We start from the raw sequence: 15,917 nt of genomic DNA on the forward strand, positions 1-15,917 counted from the left end.
TGGATACAGTTTCAAATAAGCTCCCTGCTGAGATCAGCAAACAAGACAATCACCTGTTAAGAAAACAAACAAATCAAGACTTCAAAGCTGCCCAAATCCTAAAGTGGATTACAAATAATTGCTGATGCCAACCCAAGAAGGCCTAGAAACAACAAAAGTAAAAACTGGAGGCAGATAACACTAAACCTAGACTCAACCAGCTCTACAAAGAAAACACCCAGGCACAATGAGAAGACAAAGAAGTGCAATCCAAATGAAACCACAAGAGAGACCTTCAGGAGATGAACTGAGTGATATGGAAATAATCAAACTTCCGGATGTGGAGTTTAAAATAATGATTGGAAGGATGCTTAGGGATCTTAGAACAACAATGGATGGTCATCACGAACACCTAAATAAAGAAATAGCAAGTATAAAAAAGGATATTGAAATATTAAAAAAGAATCAGTCGGAGATGACAAATACAATATCAGAAATGAAGACCACAATGGAAGGAATTAAAAACAGGATGGATAGAGATGAGGATCCAATCAGTGAGCTGGAGGACAACTGAAAACAGAGAAGAAAAAATAAAAGAGACTCAAAAAGTCTGAGGAAACTCTTAGAGAGCTCTGTGACAACATAAAGAGAAATAACATCCGCATCATAGGGGTTCCTGAAGAAGAAAAAGAACAAGGAATAGAGACTTTGTTCAATCATATCATAGCTGAAAACTTCCCTAAATTAATGCAGGAGAAACTCTCACAAATTCAAGAAGCACAGAGAACTCCACTAAAAGGAAATCTACACCAAGACACATCATAATTAAAATACCAAAGCTAAGTGATAAAGAGAAAATATTAAAAGCCGTGAGAGAAAAAAAGGCTATCACCTACAAATGTCATCCCATAAGGATGACATCAGACTTCTCAACAGAAACACTTGAAGCCATAAAGGAATGGCAAGAAATATTCAAAGTAATGCAGAACAAGAACCTACAACCAAGACTACTTTATCCAGCAAGGCTATCATTTAAAATTGAAGGAGAAATAAAAAGTTTCACAGACAAAAAAAAACCTCAAGGAATTCATTACAACCAAACCAATGCTGCAGGAAATGTTAAGGGGCATGGTGTAAACAGATCAAAGTGGGAAAAGAATATAGCAAAAGAGGAATTCAGCTTTAAAGAATAAAATGGCAATAAACAACTACATGTCAATAATAAACTTAAATGTAAATGGATTAAATGATCCAATCAAAAGATATAGGGTAGCTGCATGGATAAGAAAACAGGACCCGTATATATGCTGTCTACAAGAGACACACCGTAAAACAAAAGATGCACATATGTTGAAGGTAAAAGTATGGAAAAAAACATTTCACGCAAATGGAAATGAAAAAAAAGCTGGGGTAGCAATACTTATATCAAACAAAATGGACTTTAAAACAAAGAATATAGTTAGAGATAGAGAAGGCCACTACATAATGATAAAGGGAGCAATCCAGCAGGAAGATATAACTATTATAAATATCTACACGCCTAATATAGGAGCACCTAAATATATAAAGCAGACTTTGATGGATATAAAGAGCGAGATCAACAGCAACAGTATAATAGTAGGGGATTTTAATACCCCACTAACATCACTAGATAGATGCTCAAGAAAGAAAATTAACAAAGAAACAGCAGACTTAAAGGACACACTAGATCAACTCGATTTAATAGATATGTACAGAACCTTTCACCCTAAAGCAGCAGAATATACATTCTTTTCAAGTGCTCATGGTCCATTCTCTAGGATAGACCACATGTTAAGGTACAAAAGTGGTCTCAACAAATTTAAGAAGATTGAAATCATATCAAACACTTTCTCTGATCACAATGGCATGAAACTAGAAATCAACCACAACAGAAAAGCTCAAAAATTATCAAACACATGGAAACTAAATAGCAGGGTGTTAAATAACGAATGGATTAAGAATGAGATCAAAGAAGAAATAAAAAAAATTCCTAGAAACAAATGATAATGAGCATACAACAACTCAAAATTTATGGGACACAGCAAAAGCAGTACTGAGAGGGAAGTTCATAGCACTACAGGCACACTTTAAGAAGCTAGAAAAAGCTCAAATAAACAACTTATCCCTGCATCTAAAAGAACTAGAAAAAGAACAGCAAGTAAAGCCTAAATGTAGTAGAAGGAAGGAAATAATAAAGATCAGAGCAGAAATAAATGACATAGAGACTAAAGAAACAATACAGAGGATCAATGAAACTAGGAGCTGGTTTTTTGAAGAGGTAAACAAGATTGATGAACCTTTAACTAGACTCACCAAGAGAAAGAGAGAGAGGACTCAAATAAATAAAATTAAAAATGAGAGGGGAGAAATAACAACTGACTCAACAGAAATACAAAGGATTGTAAGAAAATACTATGAAGAACTGTATGCCAAAAAACTAGACAACCTTGATGAAATGGACAAATTCCTTGAAACATACAATCTTCCAAAAATCAATTTGGAAGAAGCAGAAAACCTAAACAGACCGATTACACCAAATGAGATCAAAATAGTTATCAAAAAACTCCCAACAAAGAAAAGTCCTGGGCCTGATGGCTTCACAAGTGAATTCTACCAACTATTCAAAGAAGAACTAACTCCTATCCTTCTCAAGCTATTTCAAAAAATTCAAGAGGAAGGAAGACTTTCAAGCTCCTTTTATGAGGCGAGCATAATTCTGATTCCAAAACCAGGCAAAGACAACACAAAGAAAGAAAATTATAGGCCAACATCCCTGATGAATATAGATGCTAAAATCCTCAACAAAATATTAGCAAACCGGATCCAACAATATATGGAAAAAATCATACACCATGATCAAGTGGGATTTATTCTGGGGAGGCAAGGCTGGTACAATATTCGCAAATCTATCAATGTTATTCACACATAAACAAAAGGAAGGAAAAAAACCACATAATTTCAATAGATGCAGAAAAAGCATTTGCTAAAATCCAGCACACATTTATGATCAAAACTCTCAGCAAAGTGGGAATACAGGGAACATACCTCAACATGATAAAAAGCCATCTATGACAAACCCACAGCCAACATCATACTCAATGGGCAAAAATTAAAAGCAATCCCCTTAAGATCAGGAACAAGGCAGAGGTGCCCCCTTTCACTACTCTTATTCAACATAGTCCTGGAAGTCCTAGCCACAGCAATCAGACAAGAAGAAGAAATAAAAGGCATTCAAATTGGAAAAGAATAAGGAAAGCTATCATTATTTGCAGATGATATGATATTGTATATAGAAAATCCTAAAGTCTCAGTCAAAAAACTACTGGACCTGATAAATGAATTCATCAAGGTGGCAGGATATAAAATTAATACTCAGAAATCAGAGGCATTTTTATACACCAACAATGAACAGTCAGAAAGAGAAATTAAGGAAACAATCCCCTTCACTATTACAACCAAAAAAATAAAGTACCTAGGAGTACATTTAACCAAGGAGACTAAAGACTTGTACTCGGAAAATTATAAAACATTGATAAAAGAAATCAAGGAAGATACAAACAAGTGGAAGCATATACCATGCTCATGGTTAGGGAGAATAAACATCATTAAAATGTCTATATTACCCAAAGTAATTTATAAATTCAATGAAATACCAATTAAAATACCAATGACATACTTTAAAGATATAGATCACATATTCCAAAAATTTATATGGACCCAAAGAGAACACAAATAGCCTCAGCAATCTTAAAAAAGAAGAATAAAGGGGGAAGTATCACACTTCCTAATATCAAGTTATACTATAAGGTTATTTTACTCAAAACAGCCTGGTACTGGCATAAGAACAGGCACATAGATCAATAGAACAGAACAGAGAACCCAGAAATAAACCCACAGCTCTATGGACAACTGATATTTGACAAAGGAGGTAAGGAAATACAATGGAGTAAAGACAGCCTCTTCAACAAATGGTGTTGGGAAAATTGGACAGCTACCTGCAAAAAATGAAACTAGACCACCAACTTACACCATTCAGAAAAATAAACTCAAAATGAATAAGACTTAAATGTAAGGCATAAAACCATAAGAATCTTAGAAGAAAACATAGGCAGTAAGCTCTCCGACATCTCTCGCAGCGATATATTTGCTGATTTATCTCCACGGGCAAGTGAAATAAAAGACAGGATAAACAAATGGGACTATATCAAACTAAAAAGCTTTTGCACAGCCAAAGACAATAAGAACAGAATAAAAAGACAAACTACACAATGGGAGAACATATTTGACAGTACGTCTGATAAGGGGTTAATAACCAAAATTTATAAAGAACTTGTAAATCTCAGCACCAGAAAGACAAACAATTCAATCAAAAAATGGGCAAAAGAAATGAATAGACACTTCTCCAAAGAGGACATACACATGACCAATAGGCATATGAAAAAATGCTCAACATCACTAATCATTACAGAAATGCAAATTAAAACCACAATGAGATATCACCTCACACCAGTCAGAATGGCGCTCATCAACAAAACAACACAGAATAAGTGCTGGCGAGGATGTGGAGCAAAGGGAACCCTCTTACATTGCTAGTGGGAATGCAGACTGGTGCAGCATCTGTGGAAAACCGTATGGAGATTCCTCAAAAAATTGAAAATTGAACTGCCTTTTGACTCAGCCATCCTACTTTTAGGAATATACCCCAAGGACACCACAGAACGGTTCCAGAAGGAGAAATGCACCCCCATGTTTATAGCAGCATTGTTCAAAATAGCGAAGATCTGGAAACAGCCCAAGTGTCCGTCAGAGGACGAGTGGATTAAAAAGCTTTGGTACATATATACTATGGAATACTACTCAGCCATAAGAAATGATGACATCGGATCATTTACAATAACATGGATGGACCTTGATAACATTATACGGAGTGAAATAAGTAAATCAGAAAAAACTAAGAACTATATGAACCCATGCATAGATGGGACATAAAAATGAGACTCAGAGACATGGACAAGAATGTGATGGTAACAGGGAGTGGGGTGGAGGGGTAGGGAGGGGGCATGGAAGGAGAGGGAGGGAGTGGGGGGAGAGTAGGTGCACAGAGAAAACCAGATAGAAGGTGACGGAGGACGATTTGACTTTGGGTGAGGGGTATGCAGCATAATCGAAGGTCAAAATAATCTGGAGATGTCTTCTCGGAACATATGTACCCTGATTTATCAATGCCACTGCATTAAAATTAATAAAAATAAGATTTAAAAAAAATTAACAAAATATTCAAACATGTTTTAGAAAACTTACCAAATATTTTTTTTTAAGTTTTGATGTTTAGCTTCAACAAAATTTAATGGATGGGGAAAACTCAAATTATTCGAAAGGGTAATCCTTAAGATTTCAGGTAGCTAAGTTCTAAATATAGTCAAAACTCAAAAATCCAAAGTTGAGTTAGGCTCATGAGAAAGGAGTGGACAGATGCACCTGCACTATGTCCTCCGGCAGACAGATGCGGTGCAGTCACATCCTCCCCATGCAACAGCCCGTGGTAACAGGCAGGCACAAACACTGTGAGTTGCAGGTACTCCAAGACCGACCCTCTGACGCTGAGGCCACCGCCCCACACACGAAAGCAGGTGGCACAGCCGCCAGCCCCCCAACCTCACAGGCCCCAGGGCCTCAGGATAGCCTCGTGGGGAGCAGATGCCCCCAGCTGAGAGACTCTTTGCCCCCACTCCCAGGCAGTGGGAAGGCTATGTCAACAGTATTAGGAGAGCACGATGGCCCGGGTACACTAGAGCACTCACAGAAAGTCCAAACTACACGCAAACGGCGGCCCTAGCCGGCTCCGGGGCATCTACAGCATGGGGTGTGCATGCACACGGCAGCCTCAGTCCATTCCAGAACATCTCTGACATGGACTGGGGAGAGGCTCATAAATGCCAGCTGCCCGTGACATCTTGTTTCCCGATTCCCCTCACTTCTGCCTGCTTAGCAAGAGGTGGGCACGCACATTTGTCTAAGTATCAATTCCAAAGTTGTAGACAATCCACACCGAATCACACACTCACTCTAGAAACCAAATCAAACAGCAATAAGATGTTATGAGGAAGCAGCACGCTTCAAAGAACATCCACCCTCAGACCTAACCAGGGCAATTACCCCCCCACACACACAGCTTAAAGCAGATGGGTCACCTTGGTCTAGTTTTGCTCCAGGCGTGACGGGAAGACGTGGAGAGGGGTACAGGGTTTCCTTCAGGAACCTGTGGCTCACGATGCTTCTCATTTTCTCCTCATTCAACAGATTTTTTATTTGTTTTGTATAGGCCAAGGGACACATTTTTCCGAGAGAGAGCTGATGCTTTTCAGTAATATTATCAGAGGAAACAATCAAATGAATTTCCAGTGGCTGCAGAAGTAACTTTTTATATCTAAAAAGGAAAATTATACAATAATTGAAAAGAAGCAAGAAAAGCCTAAAGAATACAGAAGATAATGCTGACTTGCTTTGGAAAATAACTTGGCTTTGAGTTCTTGAAGGCAAAGGTTTTAAGAAATGCTTCTTGATGGTTCTTGGGGAACAATGTCTCTTGCCGCTTCTGAATGTCATAGTAAATATTAAACTGTTGTAACAACAACAGTAAAAAATAAGGACAATGGGAGAAAGTAAGGTTTTGAGGAGCCTTCTGAGTCGCGTCCATGAGTGGCCACACAGACACAAAGGCCCCTGATCATTCACGGACTGGAACTCAGGACCCAGGCTGGTGTCGTGTGCTGTGGATCGTGACAAGCCTTTGGAGAGACCGAGCACGACTTGTTCTTGCGGCGATCTAGGAAGCTAACTGCCCAAAAAAGGCTTGCTGAGTTTCTAGAGAACAGTCAGGGTTGGTTATGCTTTTAGAATGACACCAGGCCGGCCCTGGCCGGTTGGCTCAGCGGTAGAGCGTCGGCCTAGCGTGCGGAGGACCCGGGTTCGATTCCCGGCCAGGGCACACAGGAGAAGCGCCCATTTGCTTCTCCACCCCTCCGCCGCGCTTTCCTCTCTGTCTCTCTCTTCCCCTCCCGCAGCCAAGGCTCCATTGGAGCAAAGATGGCCCGGGCGCTGGGGATGGCTCCTCGGCCTCTGCCCCAGGCGCTAGAGTGGCTCTGGTCGCAATATGGCGACGCCCAGGATGGGCAGAGCATCGCCCCCTGGTGGGCAGAGCGCCGCCCCATGGTGGGCGTGCCGGGTGGATCCCGGTCGGGCGCATGCGGGAGTCTGTCTGACTGTCTCTCCCTGTTTCCAGCTTCAGAAAAATGAAAAAAAAAAAAAAAAAAAAAAAAGAATGACACCAGGCCAACCTTCAGCAGTCCCCGGTCGGTCTGCAATGGCACAGAGTTCTCGGTCAGATGTCGAGGCAAAGGGGTGAGGGGTCCAGAGAAAATCACAAGGCTCTGAATATGAGAACATCGGGGCCCTATACATTCCAGGGAGCCCATGTGGGGGGAGGAAGGCTGTCCCTCCACAAGACCAGGGTTGGAGCTGCGCAGACAAGTCACATCAAGAAAACGGCTCCTTCCTGGATTAGGGTAAAGGCGTCTTTCCGGAAGGCAGCCCCTACTTCTTCAACCCAGCACACTGTTGGGTTTGGCTGAAAGACCTCCCCCTCTCGGGGGCTGTCTTGGCCCCCAGACCGTGGGGACTGCCCCTGGCCCACCTCAGCAGGAGCCTGCTGCCCTCACACACGCTGCACACTGGCTGCCACTTATCTCTGGCCTCCTTGCAAGGCGGCAAGTTCTTGTGAGCTTGAACTCCCCACCATTCTGTGCCGGGCGCCAGCACAGAAGGTGACCTGCATGTGACAGGCACTTAATAAGCAGGTGCTGAAAGGAGCATGAGGGAAGAATTAATTACAGTCCCTCTCAGTGTGTGCCCAGGGCATGTTACTGTGCATGAGAATAAAATGAGAGGACTGCTGATCAAGTATGGCCCGTGAAGACTGGCCCCCTCAGTGCCCACCCAAGGGGTCTGCTCCTTGGCATCCAAAGGACCTCATTATGAAGTGGTCTGGCTTGCTAACCATTCCCGGGAAGGCTGCTGAAGACGTGACCAGGCAGCACTGGGGACGCACAGTTGCCCTCTGCCACTGTCCCTCTTGACTCCCTGCCGAAATCCACCTGCCCTATCTCCAGGCAGCAAATCCCACAGAGCCAGCCATGCCCATGAAGCCATAGCTGAGCCGTGCAGCTTGGGCCCCCAGCCCCAGGAAAAGACACATGAGAAAGATGCTCAGGTATACTCCGCGCTGTCTCACTGTCTCTGAGTCTCTCTCTCTCTCTTTCACACACACACACACACACACACACACACACACACACACACACACACCTGTACCAGGTAAGCAGAGCTAATGTCCGCATCAGGGCCTAATGCTGAGGAGGCCTGCACACTAGCCTGCATGTGCGGTGTCTTTCGGCATGGGACCAGCACGTGGACACATCTGGTGGAGGTTCCAATCAGCACGGGCGTCCCCTGAACCCAACCCCACAGGTGCATTTGGGCTGGCTCACCGCTAGCGCTATGAGGGGAAACAAGCAGACCCCACCTACACACAGAGGGGGCAAACAAATGCTGCCACGCACGCAGAAACTGCTGAGGGGACCCGGACCCGGACAACCCAAGCCCCCTCCTGGCCGTAAGTGGTGACTGCACACCTGATCACACTCCTGGCCCCTGGCTGTTGGCACCAGCCCTCCTCACTGCGTGAGCCTGGACTGGCCTTCCTGAGTGTCAGCTCACTGCACCGGGCTTCCTGGCTAAGCCACTCACCCATCCCTCCCCTCTGTCCCCCTTCCCTTTGGTGCTGTAACTCCCGTGCAGGTAGATCTTCCTCCCTGGAGCATGTAACATCTGAACACACTACTGATCCCGCCTCCTGAAGAGCATTCCTGCGGCGCTCACATGGAGTCACACCTGGCCCGGCCCACCGCGAGCACCGTCACCTTGTATACCCTTATCTGCCCACGGCTGACGCATCAGAACAGCCATGGTCAGCTGATCATCAGTGTCTGTGGCATTCCTCGGAACAATCGCAGTGTGCGGAGTGCAAAAAGACAAAATTCCATTTTGCCATGGATCACCGCCATGGAACTCCTGCTATAAACATAAGGGAATGACCAAGAACGCCTGCCATACTTGCTCCTCTAAACTGTTTATTTCTCTGTTCATAAAAATCACCCTCTTGGCTGATTTATCACACTCTGCCAGTGAATATGGAAGACGTAACATTGTATCCACAAGTTATACATACACATGGGAACAAAGTAGCAGATGCCTGATGCAGGCATGCTCCCTCCCATCCTTTCCACCCAGGGACAGGTAGGGAGGGGCAGCTGCTGCTGCAAATAAACCCAAATGAGAGCCCTGAATGTCTAACAAGGTCTGTCACGGCAGGAACGGGGTTCTCATTTGTCAGATCTCATGCTGATCAGACAAAATGCAAACTTCTCTTCTTCAGATAAGTGACTCCAAAACGAGTGGTCCACACTCTGGGTCTGGCACCTGGGGTGAGGACAGCTCCAAAGACCCTGGAAATTCTTAAACTAACCTCCGCACAAAATTTAAATTCCTGTCACTGACAGAGCTCAGTCATGCCTCACAGCCTTCCAAGGTGGGAAGTGGGGGTGCCCTGAGTCCCACCAGCAGGTGGTGCCACCCTGACCCAGGACGGACCCCTACCCTAAAACACACAGGAGGCGGAGCCACAAACCCCTGGAACCAGGTTCCAATGCACAAGCAATGCGGCTGTGCTGACCATTTGTACCAACTGCACTCAAAATCTCACCCGGTTTATTACTGGACTCACAAGGGACCTTAAGAAAGAATCCTATCTAATTACATCAATGGCTACCAAATTTTCAAAAACCCATTTTAAATGAATGTAGCAAAGGAGCTCCCCAGCGTGTAAGTATCTTTCTGACAACATATGGGTTTTGCAACCTGGTTAACTTCTCTGTCCCCAAAGGTCCCCAGTGGAACATAGGCCAGCTTTGCCCAGGTGCTGCAATGGGTAAACAAGGGACAATGACGTCAAGTCAGGTTCTGAGCACGACCGTGGGTGTAAAAGCTTTGGTGGCTGCGACACGGGGCCACTTGTAGTCACAGAATCACGTTCAGGCACAGCCTGCTGCCTCTGCTGACAGACGAGTCTGGAAGTTTTGCCCTGGATGACTTTGTTAGTAAACGTCTGACTTCACCCTCCAGGACAAGCTCACAGCTCCGTCCACCAAGTTACTCCATTCCATTCTAACTAAGAGCAAAGGACAAATGAGGCTGGACAGGAGGCAAAGGCGGGGTGGTTAACTGTTGCGCGGACCGGCACTGGTCCATGGACCAGTGGCTGAAAACACTGCTCTAAAGCACCCCGCTGGACGGGCAGGTGCGTCTGTCTCATGCATCTGAAAGCACCCGCACGTCAGGTCGTGAGAGGACCGACTGAATCTATGAGCAGCGGAAACGTGAACTAAAATCCTAGAAGGGACATGGATTTACCTTGAACACAAATGACTGTCTAACTGTCTGCACTGGGTGCCCTGATTCTGGTGTTCTGACCCTTCCCAGGAGAAGCACTGTCTGTACACTGCACTCTACCATTTTCTCATCATCATCCTCCCCTTCTCACACCAAGTTCTAACAGCATTCCCACAAACCACGGAGGCTGTGACAGCCATGCTTCATCACAGGGGACACCCCAACAGGCTGGCAGGGGTGGCACTGTCCTGTAATGGGGGCTGCACTCCTGCACGGGCTGCGGGGCCGCAGCACCGGCTCCTGGGACGCTGACTGGCCACTTCTGCAGGAGCCATGGCCGGGGCACCTTCTTCGTGCAACAGAAGCACCGGTATGAGTCGCATGAAATCTGGTAAATCTCTAACAAGGGGCTGTCATCACCACTGGGGTCTCTACTGTCATGTGTCCCAGGGCCTCTGAACATTCCAGCATGTATGCTTAATTGTCCTTACAGACAACTATTGCATGGTGTTGAGCATAACTTTAAATTTACTCTTTGTAACATTCACCTGAGAGAACTTCCCTGTTCTAGCCTACTGAACTAAAAGGTCAAAATAAGAAAGTGAGGCCAAATCTTTTTCGGGGCCAAGCACCTCAGGTGTCTGGGGACCCACACTTAGGCTATTGCCTTTGCTTCCTGTCCGCTGTCCTCTCCACTGTCCACATCACTGTCCATACCACTGTCCCCTCCACTGTCCACACTACAGTCCACACCTGTCCACACCTCTGTCCTCTCCACTTTCCACACCACTGTCCTCCTCACTGTCCACACCACTCTCCCCTCCACAGTCCTCCCTACTGTCCCCTCTACCATCCACACCTGTCCACACCTCTGTCCTCTCCACTTTCCACACCACTGTCTACACCACTGTCCTCCTCACTGTCCACACCACTCTCCCCTCCACTGTGCACGCCCCTTCTCTCTCCTAGAGGTCTAACAGGCACACCTCCCAGGTTTCCTGATCGCTCAGCCTGACTGGCACTTCTGTGTGACATGGACCTCCACCTCCATCTTCCCCCCACCCCGTAAAAGCTGCTCAGGAAGCAGAGGTCAGCTGATCACTGTCCGAGTGCCATGAATGTTCGGGATTGCAACAGAAATGCTAGGCGTACCCAATGTAGTGAGGCCTCTGCTCTCTGGGACAGAGTGGTGGGGGTGGAAGGAGGCAGCTGTCACTCATTTTGTTCAGTCCCTGCAGAGCCTCTGGTTCCTTGTTTTAGTACCTTCTTCTTTAAAGGAGATTTTCCTCACCCACGAACCATGGTGATTTGTCTGATGCCTCCTGACATACAACCTGGGACATGAAATGCACCAGAATGTCCCAGAGCTTCGATCACTTTGACTTTCCTCCCCCTCGCCGGCAGGGAGCATTAACCTGCAGCTGCGCTGCGGCCTTGCTGACGGTGAGAGCCTCTTCATCATCAGAGGGAGACGCAGAACCGTTCCCTTACCCTGTGTGGAGGATCGGACCCCGAGCAGCAGTGACCCATGGGAGGCAGCCTCAGCACACACAAGGTCATGCTGATGCAGCAAGCAGGGCCTGTCCTAGTGTCACCACCGGCAACCTCTTGCAGGGGCTCGGCGAGGCGCCGGTGCAGACGGGGGCCAGCAGGCTGGGGCCAGGTGCCTCAGGCAGGTGGGCTGCAGCCACCGTGGGCACTTGGGGCTGATGACTGCTCTGCTCACCATCTCGCTCATTACAGGAGGGTGACCACACACAACACACACACGGAGGTCTCAAGAGTCCCCCGTGTCTACTCCCCAGAGCAGAGAAGTATGACCAGCGTGTGCACTGAGATTAGCCCTTTCCCTCAGCTTCTTTGACACAATAAGCCGACTTCTGTCGATTTTACTTACTTACCTAACCCTGTCTTGTTCCAGAAAGAACTTAGGCAGCGAGCACACAACACGGACTGTGATGGGATGAGACACTGAAGACAGCTAAAACAGTACAACTGGTAAAAAAAAAAAGCACCCCCAGCGGCTCACTGCCACCACCCCAGATATCCAGCTACCAAGCTGAGTGACTTCATCCCAGCAGGGTCTTCACCTGGAGGCGTCCCTGCATCTGCGTCTCTAGTGAGGGGCTGCCGGGCGGAGCAGCAGGTGACACCTGCTTCAGTGTGACCGCAGGGAAGAGGGCCAGGAGCTACTGCCAATTTTACTAGAAAACAAGGTGTGGGAGGGGCCGCTGCACCCTGTGGTCCAGAGCTGAAAGAACCAGCAGAAGCCCTGCCATAACCCACAGCACACACGCGGGACAACCTGCCTGCAGGGACACGTGCGTGAGCTCAGACCTGCACACAAAGCTCGGTCCCGTGTTCTTCGCCATCACACACTGCCTGCACAGTACCCCACAGGGACAGAAGGTGGCTCATGTGTGCAGGGTGAGGAACTCCTCAATGGGTCATAAATGGCAGGGTGTACGCGAACCTTCAGGACGGCCCAGCCCACAGTCACGGCTACAACCTGTTCCTTTTTTCTTAATTTTATTTATTGATTTTACAGAGAAGAGAGAAGGGGGAGTGAGAGTGTCTCATAGCTGCTTCACTTAAGTTGCTTGTGGAATGCTTGTACGAGCCTTGACTGGGCAAGGCCAGGGTCTAGAATGGGCTCCGGTCAGCGTTCTGTCCACTGCACCCCCAAAGACAAGCCGCAATCACCTCCTTTCCTCTAAAGCAGGTGGGCTGCTACGCTGGGCACTGACCGTGGTGCTGAAGCCTCTGCCAGGGATCTAATGAAGCCCCTGCTGAGGAAGATAGGGCTCACGCCAAGGGCTGGGCACTGGCCTTCAGCTGGGCACTGTCGGTGGTGCTGAAACCTCAGCTCGGGATATAGCGGGTCCTCGCAGAGGAAGCCTAAGCGCCTGCCCTGCGCTGGGCGCTGTCCCTGGTTCTGAAACTTACGCCTGTGATGATGAGGCTCCCGTGGAGGAAGCCCGGAGGACAGGGAAAGACAACAGCATGGATGCAGAGAGCAGAGGGTCAGATGATGATGAGCACCGTTCTGAGACATAAAACTGGGCAAAATGACAGGCATGGGTGGGGTGGAGCAGTGGTTAACTGGGAGAGATGGTCAGAGGTCATCTCTGTAGAGGGGACGCTAAGCCAGGCAGCAGAGTGCTCTTTAATTGACAACGAGCTAAGTGCTGCAGGTCAGAAGGCGGCCCCCCAAGGCTCAGTTCGGGACTCACGTACCCAGGGCAGGAATGAGAACACTGGCTGAAAAAGAATCTGGGGGCACGTCCTACCCGCCCCTCCTCTGCCTGACTTACGATGCATCCTAATAACTCTGATGTGCAGCACGTGCCACAAAGAGCCTGCCACCAGGGCCACCATCAGAGCTGAAACGGTCTCTCCTTTCCTGGAAGGAGGACACAATCTAGGGAAACGGGTGACTTCCCAGGGACGCTGCAGACACCGAGGGCAGGAGAACAGGAGAGAGCGAGCGTGGTGCTCCCGGGCCGGTGCTCCTGGGACAGCGCCCCATTGGCTTGCTCAGCCCTGAAACCCATTCACTCATCTAGGGCCCCATACAACCTGCTTCCACATTTGCTGCTCCACCCCAAGAGCTGGTGTTATGCCAGCCCGGCCCGCTGCACACCGCCAGGCCCTCCTTGCTGGAGGCTGGGATGGACACTGGGGCCATCCACACTGGGCTCCGGGCTGCTCCAGAACATGCCTGGTGGACCTGGACAGGCCCCACCCACCGCTGCCTGCAGCAGTGAGTCTGAAGTCGTAGGAATTGTGTGACATTCCTGGCTGTGTCCCTCGGCTGGCAGCGGCTGGTGTCAAGGACACGTCTGGGAGCCCCGCTCCTGGAACTGACTCAGCACCAGTTCATAAGCCAACAAGAAAAGCAAACACACACAGACACACACATATGCACACAGACTGCATTGTTTGACCCCAGCATGCTTCACACATTTAAATTTCCAAACTCAAGGGTCTTGTCTAATAATAAAACTGTGATGCACTGAAGACACTCAGAAGCTCATGCACACCATGAATGCAGCAGGACACTGGCTCACCACATGGTTGGTGGGACCGCCAAGCATAGCCACTGGGTGGGGGGGGCAGAGGCTGCTACGAGCTGTGCACACTACCACACGGCACAAGAGTGCAGCCAGAGTAGGGGCACTGGGTTCACACAGACACCTGCACATCCCTGTTCAGAGCAGCTCTATTCATAACAGCCAAACACTGGGCCCCCAGGGGTTCCCCGCAGCTGAAGGTCACATGCCCTGTGGTCCATCCTAACAAGGATATTACACAGAATGAGTAGGGCAAAGCCACTGGTCCAGGATGAGCCTCCAGGAACGATGATGAGTGAGAAAAGCTACTGTGGCCAGTTATGTTGTGTAGGATTCCATTTATAGAACATTCAGGAATTGCCAAGTTCACCGCCTGTGGCTGTCAGAGGCTCCGTGGGGACCCTGGCTCTGGATCACAACTACGGCGGCAGCCGCAAGAAAAGACACAGCGATGCAAATGCAGTGAACTCAACGTGCACCATGAACACCTGTGCAACATGGGCCTCTGGACCAGCCACGGGGGGCCAGGGGTAGGCACCTGGGCTCTCTGCTGTCCCGACAAAGGCACGTGGGTCTGCAGTCACCTGACAGCACGCTCAGAAAGCCCACGTCCCGGGAACGAGAAGACTCCGAGAACCAGCGAACAGTGGCAGCACCTCTGGATGGCTTCCAGGGCGGGTCTGAACACGGGAGCCAGGGGTATGCAGATCAGCTGTGCGGCCACAGGCGTGTGGCCCAGACTGGGCGCTCGTCCCAAGGGTCATTCCCAGTGACACACACATGGACAGGCCTTTCTGACGGCAACTCTGCTGCAGCAGCTGAGCCTCAGTGGGCAGCCGGGGAGAATGACCTCCAGCCCTGTCTGCAGCCCTCGGTCCCCACGCAGGCAAGTTCTCTCCCTGAGCTCACGAATACTGTCCGCATACATCGACCTCCCCAGGTGACTGTGACCTGCACCGTGTCTTACTCATCTGCCCCATTGCCGGGCGCCTCCTGGAACACGTGCACGCACACACATACACACACATGCACATAGGTGCACACGCATGTGCAAAGGGCTGGTGGGGAAACATGGCTGATGTTTGAACGGGAAACTCCCAACAGCACTGACATGCTGCGCTCAGCCTGCCGGGGGAGTCCTCCTGGGCTGCAGCACTGCCCCTCCGCGTCCCCTCACTCTGCTGTGTCTGCAGGCTGGCTCTGTCTCATCTGTGAGAGGCACCGGCTGGAACCCACAGACCTATACACACTGATGGTGAAAACTGGGCCAGGCCCAGCTCCAAGTGTCACCTCCTAAGTGACACCCTCTGTAACTCCCTCCTTCCTCAGGGCTCATGC

General features: G+C 48.4%; 1 protein-coding gene across 3 annotated transcripts in view; it reads right to left on the reverse strand.

The window, feature by feature from the left end:
* EIPR1 (EARP complex and GARP complex interacting protein 1) overlaps window positions 1-15,917 on the reverse strand; it is an 83,022-nt gene that overhangs the window by 20,756 nt on the left and 46,349 nt on the right. The gene's annotated exons all lie outside the window — the stretch shown is intronic.

This window comes from Saccopteryx leptura, chromosome 5 (genome assembly GCF_036850995.1).
Source record: "Saccopteryx leptura isolate mSacLep1 chromosome 5, mSacLep1_pri_phased_curated, whole genome shotgun sequence".
Taxonomy (NCBI): domain Eukaryota; kingdom Metazoa; phylum Chordata; class Mammalia; order Chiroptera; family Emballonuridae; genus Saccopteryx; species Saccopteryx leptura.